Here is a 22,500-nt window from a genome sequence, read left to right as displayed (position 1 = left end):
GCTAGCACAAGGTGCAGACAGAAGCGCTATGCACGACGCGCAGGGCACGTAACATGCAGTGCACAGGTGGGCGCATGATGTGTGGTGAGAGCATGCATGCGCAACACAATGCGCAAAAGTGTGGCAGCTGACGCATGGTCGGGCATTGCACGGTACACGAGTGGCAAGCAGGTAAAGCGCCAATTCCTGCGTAGCATGGGCAACACAGAGCATGGGCACAGTAAGCGAGTGTGCAGTGCTCGGGACTGCAGAAGCAAACATGGATGGTGAGTCAGAGAACGTGCTGGCTGTGCTGAGTTGACGAGCTCTGAACGGAAGACATTAGCAGCCAGGTTTGACCAAGCTAGGTCAGTTATGGACCAAGGCAAACACCTTTAGTGTCTACATTGCCTGGGCCTATAAATAGGACCCAAAGGCAAATCGTAAAGGAACTTTTTGATATCTTTTGAATCTGTTGTATTTGTTGGACAGTCTTGTAAGCCTGCAGAGCATCCCTTGGGCCTCACTGAGTGAGGATTGGCCTGGGCAGTGAGTTAGCTCATCTTATAAGGAGTTCACGTATTCCTCTCCTCTCACCTCTTCCATCAACTTCTTTTCTAACTTTCCTTTAGCTCAGTTAGATCCCAAGCAATTATGAAAATTGAAATTCTGTGTTTGATTCAATCGTGACAAATACCTATTACCTAATGGCTAATCCAAGAATGATCGAACTGCTAATCCCTCTCCTACCATTCTAGAATCATTATTGTGAGCTGCAAATGTTGTCTTGAATTATAGACCTGAAATAGTGAACGTTCATCCTCTAGCCGATTGGAGGATCTACTCAATTAAGAGAAGCGACTCTATGCCAACAATTTTGATCGGGACTGAACAGTTGCATAAGCTAATGACTTAGCTGCGATTCAGTTAATGATCCACCATGTTGATCGAGGAAGGAGCATTGATCAACCAGTCAAGTGATGCTAATGTGAGAAGATGAAAGGCTGATTCAAGTCATCATCTCTCTTACGAGTTAGCTGAAAATTTAGTTGTAAATACTCATTGTGGACTCAAGTTCTAAACATTCAGCGGTTAGTATAATACTTCTGCTGCAAAACTCTGCAAATAAGTTCAATTAGCTAAGACAAGTTCACACCACACATTATATGTTCGTTGAAATACTTTTGAGGTTGATTTCGGCATAGTTCCTGTGCACGGTTCTAGCGAGACTGTATCAATTGATATCGGAGCCCAATGCTGATCAGAATGAAATTCTGTCATGAAGTGAGCTGGAATCCTTTGTCTGATCGTTGATCTACCAACAACAAGTTTCACCAGAATTCTGAACAATGTCTTTTTGTTTCAAATTTGATTTCGGCTAGTGGATAGCTCATAAGGCAATACTAGTTGTATATTCTGATTCCTCAGCTTGAGCACTATCAAATAGAGTATTCACACGTCAAAATCGAAATTGAATTTACTTTCGAAAGTGAATTTGAAGTTAAGCGCTATCTTGACGCGTGCATATCGCCGGCCAGACTTTTCAAGTTCTGCGTTCCAACTTAAGCAGCCTACAACCGAGCTGTTTGCCGCTAAAATCTAAGTGTTATAGTTGATTTTAACAAGATCGAATTTGTTGAATGTCATTAAGTCTGTCAAACATCGACGTGAGAGTAGAGGCTTGACCAGACGCTACTTGCATTTTGGTGCCATTACTGCAACATTTGCAAATGCAGACTGGTCGTGTGACGCGCAATAGACCTGCATACGCCATGACCTTTGATCTTGTGCACCAAACACCATATTAGCAAGACATTCAATGCATTCATGTGCATTCCAGTTGGTTGCATATCTGGTGCATTCTTATCTTGCAACGCGCAACCTTGCGTCTTAGCTTCTACGTTCTGCAACATCAATAGATTTTAGTCTATGTACTTTCTAGACTCAATGTGAACGCAATCACTGGAGTTACTGCATGTTTTGAAGTATGCTGAATCCGCAACCTTGCTGCTGAGCAACGCACGTTCGTAGCTCAGGTTGTTGCATTGTTGTTCGCCTGTGCACAATTTGCATGAGATCTGTAATAATTGCCACTACACAGTACAATTGCAAACTTGCGCCCTCCTACAAAAATTGCACAGAATTTCTCTGACTGTTGCGGGCTATCATTCGTGCATATCCATAGCACTGCAGTCACAAATGTGCAGCGTGAGGAGGAATTGCTTCAATTGCTGAACAATATTGGAGTGCGCGACACGTTGAGTGTTGAAGGCGCGGCGAACCGGGGGGTGTAAGGGTGAGCGGTGGAGTGACTTGCATGTTTGGTGCCAGGCGATAGTGCCTGAGGTGGTGGTGAAGCGTGTGCTAGGGCACATGGTGTTGTGCAGGATGTGGGAAGGCCTGTGTGAGGCTGGGATGAGTTGCAGGGAGTTGTGAGTGATGTGAGGAGGCTGGGAGAACCAAGCCCAAGCCCAAGCCCAAGACCCTTACAGTAAATTTGTTGTGAAGGGGGTGCCGACCCAAGAGAGGAGGCCGAAGATGGTGACAAGACCAGTGCGTCTGGCAGGGGGAAACAAAGCAGAGAGGAGAGAGAGAGAGAACAAAGGGGGAAAGCAAACCAATTTTTCATTCATAATCCAAAGCAAACTACAACAAGGGGCTTTATAGCGAAGCAGGTTATATGTTCCCCCCCCCCCCCCCCGAACAGGGCAGTTAGCTACATCTCATGATCGGGGGTCCTAAAGAGCACCACGTATGTAAGCATGTACGTCTCGTATCCCCATGTTTGTCACCATTAATTAGCATTGGAGTTTGATGCGATTGCAAAGACTTAAGTACCCTCAACTCCATTGGTGCAAAAAAAATGACGGTTCTTGAAAAGGAGTGGTTGTAAAGACTTAAGTGCCCCAAAGATGATTATTTAAGACCCAGTCTCTGCACTGCAGGATTATCCGAGAAAGAAATCTCCCCTGGAGGAGGCCATGAACATCAACCCTCGTACTCTCTCTCTCCCCCTTCTATTTCTGCTTCTGTGCACATCCATTAGAAGATCATACATTGCTCTATCAAGCACCGACTGACCTGCACATTTACTGTTGTGGAGCCTGATTCAAAGTTTTTACCCTTACAGGAGGAGGGTCTGGGGGCTCCTCCCAGCGTGGGTAGCATCATTCAACTTGAAGAGTTGTGGAGTCTGATTTAGAGTTTTTACCCTTACAGAAAGGGGGGTCTGAGAGCTTCTCCCAGTGTGGGTAGCATCATTCAACTTGAAGAGTTATGGAGTCTGATTCAGAGCTTTTACCCTTACAGAAGAGGGGTCTGAGGGCTCCTCCCAGCGTGTTCATGGCCTTTTGCCCTTACAGAAGGGGGGATTTACATTTCGTAGAACACCCGTCACCGGAACGAGATGAACACCCGTCACCGAAACGATGACTCCATTGAGACCTCCTCGCTAGGGAGAGGAAAACGACGTGGTGGAGCTTCTGCTGGCCATCCTCAGCGCGACTGCACCGACTGGGTTGCTGTCGAGGAGGGCGAGAACGGTGACTCTTAGCTTGGGCAATCTTTCTTTTGATGATTGTGGTTGTAATGTATCGTTGAAGTTAAAATGGGGAATGACATGACAATAGAAATTGCTGAAAATTTACAGAAATAAACTAGACTCAATAACGAAGACACCACTTTTTACGGATTTGGAATATGATCTCCGGTTAGGGAGATATGGCTCTGACAAGTTGGTCCTAATTTGCGGAAGACACTATAAATCGCTATAGCGATTTGCGGAAGACACTACAAATCGCTATAGCGATTTGTGAATCGCTATAGTGATTTGTGAAAGACACTACAAATCGCTATAGCGATTTGCGAATCGCTATAGCGATTTGCGGAAGACACTACAAATCGCTATAGCGATTTACGGAAGACACTACAAATCGCTATAGCGTTTCGCGATTTACGGAAGACACTACAAATACTACAAATTGCTGTAGGAAAGCCCAATAATACTACAAATCATTGTTGGAAGGCCCCAAAAAAATTTGGTCCGGAAGGCGCTGCCCCCCGAGCCCCCCGCCAGGGGCGGCCCCCCCTGGACCCCCGCCCGCTGACCGTGCAGCGGGATCCGCGCTGGGGGGAGCCCCCAAACCCCCCTCCTGTAAGGGCAAAAACTCTAAATCAGGCACATAAGTAGAGAGAGAATGGAGAGAGAGTGAGAGGGTTGGTGTTCATGGCCTTCTCCAGAAGGAACCCTTTACCTCCCTTGATTTCTTCTCTACAGAGAGAGAGGGTTTTACAGTGTTTTACGAAGAAGGAAGAAGAAGAAGATGACGATGGAGCAATGTAGGATCGTCTGTTGGATGTGCACAGAAGTAGAGAGAGAAGAGAGAGAGAGTGAGAGGGTTGATGTTCATGGCCTTCTCCAGGAAGAACTCTTTGTTTCCCTTGATTTCTTCTCTAGAGAGATAAAGGGTTTTACAGTGTTTTACGGAGAAAGAAGAAGAAGACATGTTTGTCCTTTTTTTGAACAGAAAAAGAATAAGACTTTGAAGAGTCAACATCATCCTCGACTTTCTGGATGGAGAACATGTTTGTCCTTTTTTTGAACTATTTATTTTTTCTTTTTTGAATGAAGGGCATTTTTGTCATTTTTTCAAACCATCACTTTATGAGAAGAATAGCAATAAAGGGTACTTAAATCTTTGCAACAACACCAGAGTCCGATGCAAAGTTATGTCAACATACACGGGAATACGAGCCCCATGTGCATGAATACGTGGCGCTCATTCGATCCCCCGAACACGGACGTGGGATTCAGTGAATCATCGGGGGCGAACATACACAACCCTCTCGCTTTATAGGCCTTACATGGGGCGGTCCCCACAGCTGGGGCGCCAAAGAGACAAAAAGATAAAAAGAAACCCTAATGATTTCTGAACAAAGGATGCCTGCAGTTGCCGTACCTTGGCTCCAGGTCGTGTGCCAGGCTGGCCACGACCCCTGCGATGCACCCGCCGTAGGGTAGTGGCGGTACTATCAGACGGGTGTGGCCTTCTGCCACGCCTAGAAGCTTCTAGAACCCAAAAGGATGGGCGTGGCCTCCTGCCATGCCAGGATGAAACTCAAAGCCCGCACCTCTAGCGCACAATGTTACGTGGGCACATATTACTAGACGATGTTACGTGGGCACATATTACTAGGGAGCATGCCCAATTTTGAGGGAGGATCAGGTGCAATGTGATTCCACACTTTTTGTGTGCTGCTGCACCTAATCATTCACGAGTCTTTGGGATACAGCCTGATAGCTGCAGGGCTCAACATCAGATGGTTTGTGCTTAGGTGTAGCAACACACTTAAAATGTGCAGTCAGGTTGCACCTAACCTCAATTCACCCAACTTCAGCCACATAGCATGAGATGCCGCAGGTTTAAAAATAATGATATCCCTTCAACTTTGTGATATTTACCAATTGCCTAAGTATAATGAGTGGAACCCTAGTGGGGCAGAGCTGGAAAATGAGCCAAGCAACTCGCCGTTCAGCTTTGTTTGGTTCAAGAATTGAGCTTGGCAAGCCGAGCTATGAGCCGGCTAGTTTAGGTAAATGCGTTGGGCACCAATATGGCAAGCTCAACTCTTATAGGCTTGTTATATATACTAAATAATCAGCCCACCTATGTGGCTGAGCCTATAAGATATAACTCAAATGGTAAAAAAAGATTGAAATAATATATATTTATAAAAATTAAACAGAAAAATAATGAAAATCATAAACATATCGATAAATTTAAAACATTATAAAATCTTTACATTTGATGGCCATTAGAGAGAGACTCAGACAACAGTTATAAACATTAATTAATTTATAAAAATTACAATGTGCTATGTAAGTGACCCTTATTTTTTTTTATGAAAAATCTATACAAATTTTTCATTACATTTTCAACCTACATGGCAAGAATGTTAATTAATAAAATGTTATAAAGCATCTATTTTTTTGCACGTTGCTTATGTTTATATATATATATATATATATATATATATATATATATATATATATATATATAGCGAGAGAGAGAGAGAGAGTAATCCAATGAAAGAAACCATCAACTGCATAACATTGGTTGGCCTCTTGTTAAAACCCTTGAGGTCCCACCTGACCATCATGAGTACACCCAGCTTTGACCTTGCGACAAGGGATAACACCCATGGGTTTCAAAGTTGTGAAGTTCCATCAACTTGGTGACACTTATAAGTCGCTCCTACTAGATGAGCGGAGTCTTTGTGGGTGCACATATATATATAACCTGGTTAGGTTTAACATTAGATGAATTCAACTTTATAAAAATGACTAACACAATTTTAAAATAATGATATGGTTTAAAATGCAAGGTTATATTTCTAGGCATTATAAGTGTTTTGAACTCGGAGGAAATTGAAAAGTCACAAGCCAAGCCTGAACACGGGGTGTGCCCTTAAAGAGCCAAGCCCAGACATCTCGATTTCGGCTCTTTCTGCTCATTTACCAGCGTTACTTGTGGGCACTGGGCAGTACATGAATAAGTTCGTGTAGAGGCCAACTGTGCAAAATTTTCAACCTTCGTTACCGGAGCAAAAGAGTTTGGGGTCAAATGAGTTTGCTGGACAGTTATGCCGCCCAGAGATCTCAGGCTCGAATTCCATGGGGGTTCCCCCAACTTAAAAACAGAAAGAGCTCAAAGGAGCATGCTATTTTTTGCTACATGTCCCTAGTTACCCGAGTGGACAAGAACTCACACGCTGGCATGGACACCTACACATGTAAATGTTATTTTAATATTTTAATACGTTTTGAATACTAGTTCAATAAAATTTATACATTTTAAAATATTCAGAAATCAAAAAATAGTTTTTTATTTATTAAAATTTTAAAAATTCTATGTCCCAGTGTCTTATAAAGTTTTCAAGCTCGAGAGAGTCGAAAACCCATTGCCTGTCGTACCGTAATCCCAACTTCGAAAATAAGAGTTATATTACATTTAACCGGTTCATTTTTCATTCCTCAAATTTGAATTATACGTGTTTATCATAGTTACGACTTAACAAAATGGACGCAAGAAGCGATAAGTGAAGCGGAAGCGAGACTGTGTTAAAAAGCAGTATGAAGCGGGAAGCGGCATACGGTTGTTAAGTGATTAGGAAAGCACACGAAAAATAAAATTAAAGAGAATACATTGAAAGCAATATAAAGCATGATTGTACGATCAATATGCAAGCTTGTCATAAAAAAACATGATAATTTTCAAATATGAAAAACATAGAAATTGAGGGGAAAGCAAGTAAGAAGTGATAAGAAGCAAGAGTAAAATGTTAAGAAAGCTAAAGAGAGAAGCAGACTTCTCACTAAAGTTAATTATGTTTCCCATATTTTGGAAGTGAGTGTTCCAAAGCTTTCTCTTTTGTGAAAGCGAGGATTTTTCCACTTCCAGAGCGAGCTTTTGGGGAAGCGAGTTTTCCTATGTTGGAAGAAGCTTCCAGCAACCATGGTGCTTATATTCTTCTTTACCTTTGTTCAAAAAGTAAAATAATTTTATATTTTTGTTAAAAGCAATAATGACTCCCCGTATTGTAGTTTGATATTATAGATTTGATCTACATATTTCATTTAGTGACGACCCTTGATTAGTGTTTACTACCCTTGTGGGTAAGGCACTCTTTAATAAAAAGTAATATTTTTTTTTTAAATTTTTTAATGTATTTTGCTTATCAGACCTTCCAAATGTAATCTAGATGGTTGGCATAGTAGAAAAATGGTGCTTGGCTAATGTTGTTTTATCATATATATACATATAAGATTTGCAAAGGATTGAACAATTAATCATCTAGAATATACCAAATTTTCAACTTTTATAAAATTGTACTTTTACATAAAAAAATGATAGCAAAGTCAATTCCTTCTACTTTGATCAATTTTTTGAAAGTTATAACTTGCCATAATCACATGCTTCAAAACAAGTTTCCTATTAATTGGACCTTTGGGTCAGGACCCGGGTCTTAATCGATGTTTTTATTTCTCACCATACCTGGGCCCTATACTGTTTGGTCCTAGTAAACCCGACCCGTTGACACCCCTAATTATCAGTGTAACGGGGCTCTTGGGTATGGAGCAACATTATTTAAGGGTGGCAATCAGTTTTACACCTCCTCTCATGGAAGGTAGGTGATGATACGAGGATTAAATTATGGTCTGATCAATGGCTAGAGCAACCTCTTATCCAGGACGTGCCGATTTCAAACTATATTGCAGTCTCTTCCATGCTTGACAGTTAGATTGCCTCGTTGTAGGCTGTGTCATTCTTAGGTTCGGGTCAAGATCATCTTGTTTGGAAGCACACCCCCATCGACTAGTATCACACGTTCATCTATTTGGCAGGCCTTACGACGTAAATATCCACTGCTTCCTTGGTGCAAAGCATTGTGGAGCCCTCTTATCACCTCTGCTATATTTGGACTATTTATTTTGCACTCGCGAGCTATCTTCTTACGCATGATCGGCTACAGCATACAGGGATCCCTCTGGCTAACCGCTGCATTCTTTGCGAGAGTACAGAGCAGTCCATTCAGCACCTGTTCATTTTATGCCCAGTTAGTGATAATATTTGGAAAGTGATTTCAACTTATTTTGGAATCAAACGCATGTTGGGGAACCTGGGACCTGCGCACAACAAAAAAACAGAGAAGGCGGTGTACCTGAAGAAGCCATTGAGAACCGACAATGGCTGATGGTTGGCGCTGGTGGCTGGAACAGGGTGAGCTTTGCTCTTCAGCCGGATTGCAGCCCTCTAATTTGAGCGCGGGCTCCTTCAGCAATCGATGAGTAGGATCCCTCTTTCCTCTTTAGTTGAAAAACTCAGAAAAGGTATTTTTCGTTCCTTAACCCTTTTCTGCGTTTTTCCCTCATACAGGTTTCTCATTGACACCCGTTTATATAGCTTGTAACAGGAGGATCGGTTAGCGTAACCGTTCCCTCCCTAATCTTTTGTATGTTTATCGGAAGAAACAAAAAAGGGGAAAGTTACCAAATTGTGGGTAACTGCCACGATGTGTGTCTTATCCCAACAGTCTCCCACTTGTTCCAATGATAAACCAGTAAATTTTATGGGAATTGATTGATGAATAGATTGGCCTTTAAAAATCTATTTTATATATCCTTAGTTAAATCTCTAATCCTTATGAGATTAACAACTATAATGAGAATCAATAAACTATATGTGATCACTTTATTCATATGCATATATCAAAATAAAGAGTTTAACAAGCCCATCCTCAATATATGTTCGGAATATAATCCCGGTGCCAGCCTTTTAGTAAGAGGATCAACAATCATACCAATATTAACAATATGCACTAGATGATTCTTTGTCATTTCTTTAACAATAAAGTACTTTAATTTCATATTCTTACATGACGTAATACTTTTATTGTTATTCGAAAAGGGCACCGCAACTTCATTATCACAGTAGACCTTCAGTGGATTCTCGATAGAATCAACCACCTTTAACTGTGATATGAAGTTCTTCAACCATATGGCCTGCAAAGTAGTCTCGTACAATGCTATAAATTATGCCTCCATGGTGTGAGCAACAGTGGTCATCTGCTTCCCATTCCTCCAAGAGATCGCTCCCCCAACAAGTAAGAAGACATACCCAGTAGTAGACTTTCTACTATTAAGGCATCCTCCTAAGTCCGCATCTGAGTAGCCAGTGACCTCGAGGTGGTCAACTTTATGATACGTCAACATATAGTCTTTTGTCCCTTGCAAATACCGCAAGACTTTCTTAGCAGCCTTCCAATGCGATATGCCTGGATTAGACTAGAATCTACCAAGCATCTCTACTGCGAAGGAAATATCTGGACGTGAACAAGTCTGTGTGTACTGCAAGCTGCCAACAACTTATGCATATGGATAAGTACTCATTTGTGCTTTGTCAATTTCGTTTTGTAGACAATCCTTTAGGCTTAATTTGTCACCTTTTGATTTGGGTGATGTATCAGGAGAACAATTCTCCATCTCATATTGCTTTAATACCTTATTTATGTAGGATCTTTGGGAGAGGCCTAGAAAACCTTTTGCTCTGTCTTGATAGATCTCAATGCCAAGTACATAAGCAGCCTCACACATATCTTTCATATCAAAATGTGATGCAAGAAACTGTTTTGTCTCTAAAAGTAACTTTATATCGTTGGTTGCCACCACAATGTCATCCACACATAACATCAATATAATGAACTTACTCTCACTTTCCTTAAGGTATATACATTGATCAATAATATTTTCTGTAAACTCGAAAGTCACAATGACTTTAAAAAATTTAATATATCATTGTCGGGGGGGGGCTGTTTAAGTCCATATATTGATTTATTAAGCTTGCAAACCAAACAATTATCTTCAGAGAAACCAAGAGGTTGTTTCATGTATACCTCTTCATTCAGATCCCCATTGAGAAACATTGTTTTTACATCCATCTGATGTAGCTCTAAGTCATAATGAGCTACGAGGGCCAAAATTATCCTCATTGACTCCTTAGTTGAGATAGGAGAAAATGTCTCATTATAGTCAATGCCCTCCATCTGGGTGAACCCTTTAGCAACCAATCTTCCCTTATGTCTCTCTATGTTACCTTTGGAGTCCTTTTTGGTCTTAAAGACTCATTTACACCCTATGGGTTTTACTTCCTTAGGTAACTTGACAAGATTTCACACTTGATTCTTAGCCATAGAGTCCAACTCATCTTTCATGGCTTTTATCCAGTGTGAAGATTGTTTGCTTTCAACAACTTCCATAAAAGTCAACGGGTCATCATCTATATCTATGAAATCATCAGGCTCCTAAAGATACAACACATAATCAAGATGTATGGCAAATTTCTTAACTCTTGTGGATCTTCAAACAGGTCATTCTTCAGACTCAGATTGAACATGTTCATCCTTTTTGTGCTCTTCTGCATTGTCTACATTAGGTTCATTTTAGATTTGTGCATCAACAACCGGGTGATCAACCACATCATTATTAGGAATAACAGTATGGTATCTTTTGGTATTTTTCTTAACAGATAATGAAACTGAATCTTGTATTTTCTTAAAACCAAGGTTCTGAAGTGCACTTAATCCAACTGAACCATCTTTAATGAATTTTGTCTTATCCGTTTCAACAATCCGTGGTGAGTGAGATGGGCAATAAAACCTGTATCCTTTTGATCTTTCTAGATAACCAATAAAATATCCACTGGTTGTTCTTGGATTAAAAGCTTTAATGTAGGGGTTATACAACTTAGCCTCCGCAGGACATCCCCATATGTGCATATAAGACAATGATGATTTCCTACCTCTCCACAACTCGTAAAAAGTTTTAGGCACAAATTTCGTAGAAACCTTATTCAAAATATGCACAACAGTCCTTAAGGCTTCACCCCACAACTTCATGGAAAGTGTTGAATAATTCAACATATCCCTAAGCATTTTTTTAAGCGTACAATTTCTCCTTTCAGCTACACCATTCTAGTAGGCACTACTAGGCATGATATATTGAGGCACAATACCTTTCTCTTTGAGAAATCATGCTAATGGTCCTTCCCTTTGCCTCATCTCAGTAAACCTACCATAATATTTGTCACCTCTATCAGACCTGACTATCTTAATAACTATATCAGTTTGTTTCTCTATTTCTTTCTTAAATTTCTTAAATATCTGAAAAATGTCAGATTTTTCAAAAATCAAGTAGAGATACATATACCGTGAATAGTCATCAATAAATGTGACAAAATATTTCTTGCCTGTATAATAGGGGGTAAACGGTCCACATACATCCGTATGGACTATCTCCAATATCTTACTACTACATTTGACACTCTCTTCATATGTGTTAGTATGCTTAGCCTTTATACAATCAACACACTGGTCATTGTCAGTAAAATCTAGAGATTTCACGATCCCTTCATTTACAAGTCTCTTTATTCTCTTTTCAGAGATATGACCCAACCTTCGATGCCAAACCATGTAAGATTTATCATTAATCATGCTACATTTATTCCCAACCAATGCGTATTCAGAAGTCAAAGACTTCTGAGTTTGGATCTTCATGTTTAATTTGTACAAATCATTATAAACTGATGCAAAACCAATTTTAATTGAATTTATGTATATGAATAGCTTGGAGTTTTTAAATTTAAAGCAATATCCAAATTTATCCAATCTTGAAATTGAAATCAAGTTTTTACTATATGATGGAACATAAAAGACATCATGAAGATCCAAAACTATGCTTGTATCTAAAGTGATCCTGCAGGTCCCAACACCTTTCACATGCGAACATATCTTGTTCTCCGAATAGATGCTCTTCTCATGCATTGCTGGTTCCCTTCTATTCAGGAACGACTGTAGACAATTGGAAATATGAACAGTAGTATCAAAGTCAATCCACCAACTATTTTCAAGAATTTGTAATAAATTACATTCATGAGAAACAAATGACAAATTACCTTTCTGTTCTAACAATTTCTTGTATTTTATACAATCCGCCTTCCTGTGTCTCTTCTTCTTGCAAAAAAAACACTTTATGGGAGTAGAATCAGGTTGCTTGCTCTGAGATGTCTTATCTCCTGCTGACTTCTTCCTAGCATTTTTTTTGAATGCATTTTTCTTTGGTCTTACTTTGGAGCCATGAGAAGCCATATGTGTACTTTGCACATTCTCTTCGTTTAATCTATCTCCTTCTTCGGCACACTTGGCCATAAGTTTATTGAATGTCCATCCATCATTATGTGTGTTGTAAGAGATTTTGAAAGGTTCATACTCCAAAGATAAGGACGCCAGAATCAAATGCAGTAAGAATGAGTAAAAAATTGTCAGCTTTATGTCATTCAACTGAGACATTGTGTTCCTTATTTCCAAAATGTGCTGGCGAATATTATCCCCTCCAGAATATTTCATAGTTATAAGCTTTGACATTAGGGTACTAACTCTAGCCTTCTTTGAACTAACAAATTGTGCCTCAATGAAACTTAGAAATTCCCTCATTGTCCTGCATTATGGGATAGCACTGCGAATATTCTTAACCACCTTAGATTGCAAAAGCAACAGGCTAAGCCTATTCAAGCGCTCCCACTTCTCAAAAGCAATCTTTTGATCATCAGTACTTTGATCAGTCAGGGCAGTGAGTTCATCTATCCTTAGGGTCAGATTTAAATAAATATACCCTAATGTAAATAAAACAGTTTCTTTCTAATTACTAAAGTTAGATCCATCAAGAAAAGGTATAGAACTTGTGCTATCTAAAATCACAAAACTAAAAATTGCATGACAAAAGACATGTATCAAAGAAAGCATATACGAGACAAACCTGATGGAAAAAGTAATAAATAAAATGCCCTAAATATGCTTATTTCTGGGTGAGTGTAGGAGGTCATCAGAGTCCTACTTTGGTAAGAGCTCTGACACGCTTAATCATTATGCCTATCGACCATAGTTGGTAAAATTGAGGCTCATATGAAGCTAGACCATCAACACATGGTACCTTTGGATACACATGCAATGTATCTCAATACATTTGCCTCATTTTATCCTACCTCAATTCCAAACACGATAAAACTATCTTTGGGTCATTTATCATTTCATGAATCTAAATACAACAGTAATATTGGCTAAATTTATATGATAGTACAAAAATTTGACAACATACGTGTATTCAGCCACTTTGGTGACATGAATTCACTACGTCATATAGCTATCCTTATCGGGGTGTGCTCGGGGTCGTCGGCGTCGGGTGCCAAAACACGAGCAGAAGGGAGAGAGGAGAGTTGCAGCGGGTGTGGCTATCGAAGTCAGGGGGCGATGGGCGACAGAGAAGAAACGCGACAGACAACAGGCAGCGGAGATGAAACAGAAAAGAGAAAGACAGGGGTTCAAATTAGAGATTTATGGGAGAATTAGCGATGGATTAGCGACGGCCAAATTTCGTTGCTAAGTCATCGTTATTTGGCGATGAGGTAGCGACAGAATAGTTCTATCGCTAAAATCGTAAATAAATGATATTTTAGCGATGGATATCTTTCTCTCGCTAATCCATCGCCAATTTGCAACAATTTTTTTTCCTTCGCAAAGTTCCGTCGCTAATTAGCATTTTTCTTATAGTGTGATGACAATGTTATACATTCATTTATGCATGCATAATTACAAATAAATGCATGAATAATAACAAAAATTCAAGCCTAAATGGGTAAAACCCTGGGTTCTCAAGCAGGAACCGGTCTGAAAACACTCTAAATCGGTCTAAAACAGCCCCAAACTTGTCATCCAAGGGTCTGAACTGGTTCTGAACCTTATGAACCAGTGTCAAGTATGAACAAAAGTTCATAAAACCCTTATAACTGTATGCCAAAATCCTTCTATCTTCTTATATTTATGAAAATAGGGTCTTAGCATCTTGGAACCGGTGAGAAACTGGAAGGAACCAGTCAAAATGGCTCTGAACCGGTCCCCAAAAGGGCTGAATCAATCCCTGATCTATTCAGGCCAAATAGTGCCTGGACCCTTACTAGATCCGGGTCTGATCCAATTATAATTGGATCCGAGTCTGACCCAATTACCAATTGGATCCGGGTCTGACCCAGTTATAAATGGATTCAGGTCTAACCCGGTAATTACTGGATCTGGGTCTGACCCAGAATGAACCGGATCTGGGTCTAACCCAGTATTAACCGGATCCGGGTCAGACCCGATAATTACTGGATCTGACCCAAAATAAACTAGATCCGGGTCAGACACAATATTAACCGGATCCAGGTCTAACCCGATATTAACCGGATTCAGGTCTGACCCAATATTAACCAGATTCGGGTATGACCTGATATTAATCGGATCTAGGTTTGACCTGGTATTAACCGGATCTGGGTCTGACCTGGTTTTAACTGGAACCGGGTCTGACCTGATATTAACCAAATCAGACCCATACCCGAACCCGATCCAGTTCCTGCGGTAAAATCAGAAAAAATAGAAAACCCGAGGGTTTCTGTTTGCAAACACAGTAAAATCGAAAGAGGGTTTACCCTCTCAGCTTGCCGACGACCAATGTCGCCTGTCGGCGACCCATGTCGCCTGTCGGTGACCCACATTGCTGGTCGACTAACGACAGAGAAAAGGCACCGACCTCGACGGCCTCCAGCGACGTATTCACCCACCTCGCTCGACAGAAAAGGGGAAGCCGAAAAGGAGATTTTGCTACCCTGAACGCCACATGATGTCGGACGAACCACGGCGGCGGTGAAGCGACCAGTGAAGCCCGCCTCTTCCTGATGATGCATCCACAACATTCTGCAGACGATGGCGAGAAAACCCCATTGCCCGACGGCATATGAAACAGGGAAAAGGGGGTTTTAAAACCCTTATGTTGCGTGTCGCCGGACGGATGTCGGCAATCCGACGAAAGCAACCCCCCCCTTTCGGTGACAGTCTGCGGCTGCCCCCGACGATGGCTGAAGCTCTTGCAGCCTGACGGCCACTAGTAAAAACCTGATCTTTTTTTTTTTTTTACTCTGTCGCCCCATGACTACAGTCGTCGTCTACCGATGACACCATGTCGCCCCATGGCGACTGCCAACATCGTCTACCCACGGTGACTCTGCTCTGTCAAAAAACACTATTGCCCCATGGCGACGGTCACCCAAAAAATGCCAACGCCCACGCAGCGGAGACATGACGTGGGCCCATAACCCAATGTTGGGGAACCTGGGACATGCGCTCAACAAAAAAACAGAGAAGGAGGTGTACCTGAAGAAGCCATTGAGAACTGACAATGACTGATGGTTGGCGCTAGTGGCTGGAACAAGGTGAGCTTCGCTCCTCAGTGGGATTGCAACCCTCCAATGAGCGCAGGCAACTTCAGCAAGCAGGATCCCTGTTCCCTCTTTAGTTGAAAAACTCAGAAAAGGTATTTTTCTTTCCTTAACCCTTTTTTGGATTTTTTTCCTCATATGGGTTTCTCATTGACACCCGTTTATATAGCCTGTAGCAGGGGGATCGGTTAGCGTAACCGTTCCCTCCATAATTTTCCGTATGTTTATCGGAAGAAACACAAAAGGGAAAAGTTACTAAATTGTGGGTAACTGCCACCATGTGTGGCTTATCCCAACAACTCACTCCTCGTAGACTGCTTGGTAATGAAATTCTTTTTTTCTTGAGTAATTTATTAAGAACACTAAAGTTGATGATGAATTTCAGTGGTGGGAGAAATCAGAAGATTCAATTCAAGTGGTGGTATAAGTGCTAGATATCGACCTTCCATACGGTGATCTCAAGAATTTGTGGGGGGTAGGCTTGCAACTCCATCTTACATGAAGGTGTCCATTATTCCATTAGTCGGTTCAAGCGTGAAATCTGGTCCAGTTGTACAGAGATGTTTTATCGGTTTACCCTGGATGATCATTCTACTCGTTTGATGCATATGTGGAGTCGTTTTCACGTCGTTCCCTGCCCCAGATTCCTGGCCTCATACAGAGACATGTGTATACAGTTGTCTTCTGCTCGTAATGGGAAGCTCATCAGATTGGCCTATATGCTCTTTGGGCTCACCCTGACGTAATTGTTCAACCTGGTGCAGCTTGTTAAAAAAAAAAGCGACCTTTTGCTTCCTGAGTTGCAATTCTTGGACGATTTGCGTAATGGTAGATGTCACGTGGGCAGCGAGATCCCAAGCAATGTAATAGCTAATGTGGCATTGCGGGAGCTTCGGCGAAGGATCAGCTTCCAATGGCCTAAAACCAATGAATCATTTATGATTACATTTTCAGTTTATATGTAAAGTGTATGTGAGTGACATCCCTATGCATCTATTCTATTCTCTTCTGATTTATGAAATTCTAATTATTTTTCCTTTAAAAAAAAAAATAATCTTGAACGATTTGCTCGTCCTCATGCCTCTGCCCCTTGTTCAAACCGCAGTTACGTCTAACAACCATCGAATGATAGCTTGTCTCACAGCAGTTTTGGAGGGTCGACGTCATTTTGGTAACTGATTTCTTCGTATTCATGCCATGCAGTCATTTCTGTTTCCCACTAAGCTCAATCCGTGTTAAAATGTCTGCCTCTTGTTGAATGGGGCTGATAACCTGGTGAGCGGATCACTTGGAGGGATAAGCCTTCCTTGTGGTCTGATTGATGTGCATTGCCTGTGTATCCCTTGTTTGGCCTGTTTGTGACTATTTTCCCTTATTGATAAGGAAGGGGACCAACTCCCAGCGTTCTTATCTAAAAAAATAAATAAATTACATGGTCTCCCTCCCACTCGTGCATGGATACGTGGACAAGCATCTTGTTACTAATTATATATGAACGGATGAGATTGTCCCTCTCATGCATCATGTATGGAAAAGGGCCCCACTCTATCTCTCTATAGAACTATATTTTAACTCTGAAAAGTATTTTGGCAAGGCATATATGATGCACTGCATCTGGGCGATCTTTATGAAAACGTGATGAAGATATGTTCGAGAAAGGAATATCAGTGAACCCGAACAAGCCAACCTAGCTCACTCCACTGTAAGCCAAAACATTATTTTTGGGACTTTATATAATCTATTTTGGAGAAACTAAATAGTATTTTTGCCTCAAAACCATTTTTTGAGAATCTAGATAATATTTAGGAATTTAAAGAGTATTTGTAGCAAAAAATTCTAACATTTTTTTTCTAGATTAACTTTGTAGATCCAAATCTAATTCTAGTACCATGTTAGGATCCGTTTAGATTACTAAAGGGTGTAGTGAGTATTTGAGTAGATTTTTATTTTGGGTTTAGATATGTCAATGTTTGGATGTCCTTGCATTTCTAAAAATAGCTGTTGAGAATCAAGATAGTTCATTGGACCCCCTAAAAAAGTGCTGGAACTGAACCCTTTTGATTGGGACAACGGGGTGGCTTCCCTAATTCCCAAAGAAAGGAGAACGTTGAAACCCTTCTCCCTTGGCTGCTTATACCTCTTCCAAAAATGTGAAGAAAAAAAAAACTTTTGCTGCTGTGAAAATAATTAAACTTCCATTGACAAAGGTGTGTGCGGTTAGAGAACCCAACCTTGTCGCTCTCCTTGGTGGCCGCCCAAAGGTGTGTGCACTACTGTCACAAACTCGGCGAGACATAGACCATTGCATGGTTTGTTTGGATTCTACAGGTCACTTGGACATGTTCCTTCCTCTTGGCTAGTGTTTGAAGCCGGAGCTAAGCTCCTTGTGCTATTTTTTTGTCCACTTTAATTGTTATGTTGATTACGTTTTTGTTTGAAACTATTTATTAAAAATCCTGATTTTTTTAATGATTAAAAGAATGGACTATTAGTATTTATGAGATTGTTGGGGCGTGAAATCTAATAAAGTGTTGTTGAGAGTTAATCTGCTCCAGAATCGCTGCATGAGTGAGCATGTTATGCATCCACGTCCATCACCATGCATGATGGAGCAGACCCATAGATGTATGCATGAGAGAATTAGGAATAAAGGAAAATGCACAATGCAAAAGAATATACGTGGTTCGGTTTAGGGATGGCAGTGGACCGGGGGAAAGCGGGGCCCCGCCCCGCCTCGCCCCGTTTAGACCGGGGATGAAGGGTATGAAACAGGGATGGAGGCGGGGACGAAGGTTAAAATCCATCCCCGTCCGGGGGTGGAGGCGGGGATGGACTGGCACGTTCCCCCGCCCCGCCCCACCCCGGCCCATCCCCGTCCCGGCCCCGCCCCATCCCCGCCCCCAACCCTTTATATTTTTACTGTTTACTAACCCTAACTCCCTTCACTAATTTCCTAACCCTGGAGCCGCCGAGCCGGGCCGTCGCCTCTTCCCCTTCCCCATCCACATTATCATTGTAGCCGGGCCGTCGCCGACCACCGTTGGCCGTCGCAGGGGGAGGCCTCCACCCTCATACTCAGCCTCCTCTGCAAACTCGACGGGAGGGCAGAGCTCTACCGAGACGTACCCCTCTCCTACCTCTTCCTTACGAACAATCTTCAGTACATCATCGTTAAGGTGCAGAGCTCCGATCTCCGACTCGTCCTCGGCGACGCTTGGGTGCGAATGCACACCAAGAAGCTTCGGCAGTAGCATGGCGTGGAGCGAGGTCGTGGCGGCCATGGCGGAGATGCCGGTGGTGATCGATGCCGAAAGCGCGAGGCGGGCTTTCAGGCGGTTCAACTCCGCCTTCGAGGAGGCATACCGAGCGCAGACTGCGTCGATCGTGGTGGAGGACATGAAACGGGGATGAAGGCGGAAACGGGGACGGGGCGGGGACGGGGCGGGGACGGGGACGGGGCGGGGGTGGAGGACATGAAACGGGGATGAAGGCGTGGAGGATAAAATCCATCCCCGCCGCGGAGGCGGGGCGGGGGTGGAGGATAAAATTTTGAGGCGGGGCGGGGGTGGAAACCTTGTCCCCCGCCCCACTGCCATCCCTAGTTAGGTTCGTCAGAACCTACATCCACGACAAAAACCTCTCTCACTCTCTATGTGTTTTATTCATCATCATGCTGCAAAATAAATAAATAAAGAGGGTAAAAACGTTATCAATTACAAGAATTAGGGAAGGCCTTTTGTTTTGCCTTTTTCTTAGGATCTGGATAAGGAAAGTTGATGAGACCAAACCGTTTCCTGTGATTTTTTATTAGCACCTTCCTTATGGTCCTTGATTTTGTGCAATTTATTGCCAGCCTGGTAATTATCTAGATGATATGAATTTCTTGGATTTTCTTTGTTGATGCTCCCCATCAAACGAAGTTGACTACATAGGCTGAGTTTGTTTCTCAAACTAAAAAATTATGTCTTTCACAAAGGCTTGGTAAATATGTCAGCTAATGTAACAATCTTGGTGATAAGACTTTCACAGACCACCATTTCTCAAACATAGTGAAAATCAATTTGATTGTACTTGGCGCGGCTATGAAAAACTGGATTCACCATCATATGAAGAGTACTTAGATTGTTACAGTGTAAAATAGGAGCATGAGGACGAAGAATACTCAAAAGCCATGTAAGTTCAACCGTTGTAAAAGCCATAGATCAATATTTGGCTTCAACACTAGATCAGGTTACTGTACTTTGTTTCTTGGCATTCCAAGATATGCAAATTGGCTCTAAGAACTGTGCAATATCCAGATGTAGATCATCTGGAGAATTGACATCCGACCCAATCAACATATGAAAAAGCATAATGATCTAAGGAACTTTGAGATAATATGCTAAGGCTAAAATCCATGGTCCCTTTGACATATCGAAGAATGCGCTTGACAACTTAAAAATTTTCTTTAGTCGGTTCGTGCGTAAATTGACTCACAAAATTAATGCAAAAAGATAACTCTGGACTTGTGTTAGTCAAGTACTGGAGTGCTCCCACTATGCTTTGATACAAGGTCAAGTTATCAAAAATTTTGTATATGTTATCTTGAGTCCACTCCATTTTGGTTGTCATGGGAGTATTCATAGCCTTGCAATCAAGCATTTGATCCCTTTCAAGAATATCTTGAGCATATTCAGTTTGACATAAAAGAAGCCCTTCATGAGTATAAATAACTTCTATTTCAAGAAAAAATTGAAGTCTTCTCATGTCCTTGACTGGAAATTCAAGCTTCAATTGTTTTATGAATTTGTTTATAAGCTCAGAACTACTCCCCGTGAGTATCATGTCATTCACATATATAAGAAGGATGAGACATTCTTCATGAAATTGATATATAAACATAGATGGATCTAAAAAACTACCTTGAAAACCGTATTGAAGTAAGAAGTCCCTTAACCGTTCAAACCATGCTCGGGATGCTTGTTTGAGGCCATATAGGGCCTTCCTTAGTTTACAAACATGAGTGAAATTTTTTGGGTCTTCATAACTAGGTTGTTGTTGTATGTAAACAATCTCATGAAGTGACCCATGAAGAAAAGCATTTTTTATATCAAGTTGGTGAATTTCCCATTTTCAAACAGTGGTCACAGTAAGAATAATCCGGATATTGACAGGTCTAATAACAGGAGAAAAAGTTTCTTTGAAATCAATACCTTCCACTTGAGTGAAACCACGAGCGACTAAACAAGCCTTAAGTCGATCAAGACTTTCATCATATTTGAGTTTGGATTTGAAAACCCATTTGGATCCAACTATATTCATAGTAGGGTCCCAAGGAATAAGATATCAAGTCTTATTGGAAAAAGAACAAAAAAAATCCAAACAAGAGGGACGGCAATGGCTAAAATACTTAGAACAAATATTAAACTTAATAAAAATATGAAATAGAATAAATAAAAACTTACCTTAGGGCTGCTGCAACAATGGAGGACCTGCTAGATGAGGAGGCTAAAGAAGGAGAGAGAGGCAGCAAGAAAAAAGAGAGGGAGTTATGAGGGTCCCCTTTTATAGAATTTAATTAGGAAGAGTCTCACCTAAGTGGGACTCTCCTTAATTGATTTAGATAAAGGGGAGGGAGAGGAGGTCGACCCTTCCTCCTTGGAGAGTTCCAATGGCTCTCAAAAGGATGATGTGGCACCTCTAAAAAAAATAAAAAATAAAAATTTTTGCCAAGTGGAACCACCTAGGCGGGTCCACTTGTTTTTCGAAATATATATAAAAAGACTTGAAAATAAGGGGCAGATTTCTAAGAGGAGTTTCAACCTTGAAAGACTCTACTTAATTAGTCTTAATTAAACCTAACTAAGACTCCTAATGGGTTAATATAAATCTCAAATGTGGCACCACCTATGCGGGCCTCATTTGGTTTTAAAGCTTTATTTACAAGTTAAAACCAAGGTTTAAAATGCTAAGGTAAAAATGGAATTTAAAAGTTGATTTTAACTTTTTCAAAGTTCTAACTTGAGTAAAACACTGACTAAACCTAAACTAACCTAAACACTTTCAAATATGGCACCACCTAGTGTGGGCTCCACTTGTTTTTCCAAAAACGATTTTGAAAATAAAGGTTTTCAACAGAAGTTAAAAAATGAAAGATGAGTTTGAAATTGAAAGTTTTAAATCAACTAAAGTCCTAAACGAGTTGAAATTCTCTTAGATGTGGCGCCAATTGTGTGGGCCCCATATTTGAGATTTTAAAAAGGTTAGAATAAAGGTTAACTTTTTTTTTTAAAACAGATGAAAATAAAAATAAAGAATAAATTCAAGAAAATTAGAGTCTTGAACCAACTGAAACTCCTGAGTAGAGTCCTGAAATTTTGAAACTCTTAAATTTTGGTTTTTGAAAGACAAACGAAGAGGTTTTGAAAGATTTTCTCAAAGATTAGAGAAAATAAACAAAAAGATGAATTATCAGGGTTAGAGTCCTAAATAACTGAGACTTTAGAATAGAGTCCTAAAATTTTGAAACTCTACAATAAAGTCCTAGAATTTTGAAATTTGATTTTTTGAAAGATAAATGAAGAAGTTTTTGATAGACTTTCTTGAAAATGAAGTCAGGGTTAAAGTCCTAATCCAACTGAAACTCTAGAATAGAGTCCTAGTCTGACTGAAACTCTAAAAT

The sequence above is a fragment of the Nuphar pumila genome, chromosome 17, assembly GCF_984573655.1.
Source record: "Nuphar pumila chromosome 17, dmNupPumi1.hap1.1, whole genome shotgun sequence".
Lineage (NCBI taxonomy): Eukaryota > Viridiplantae > Streptophyta > Magnoliopsida > Nymphaeales > Nymphaeaceae > Nuphar > Nuphar pumila.
The sequence above is the reverse complement of the archived record's forward strand: the minus strand, read 5'-3'. Positions refer to the sequence as shown.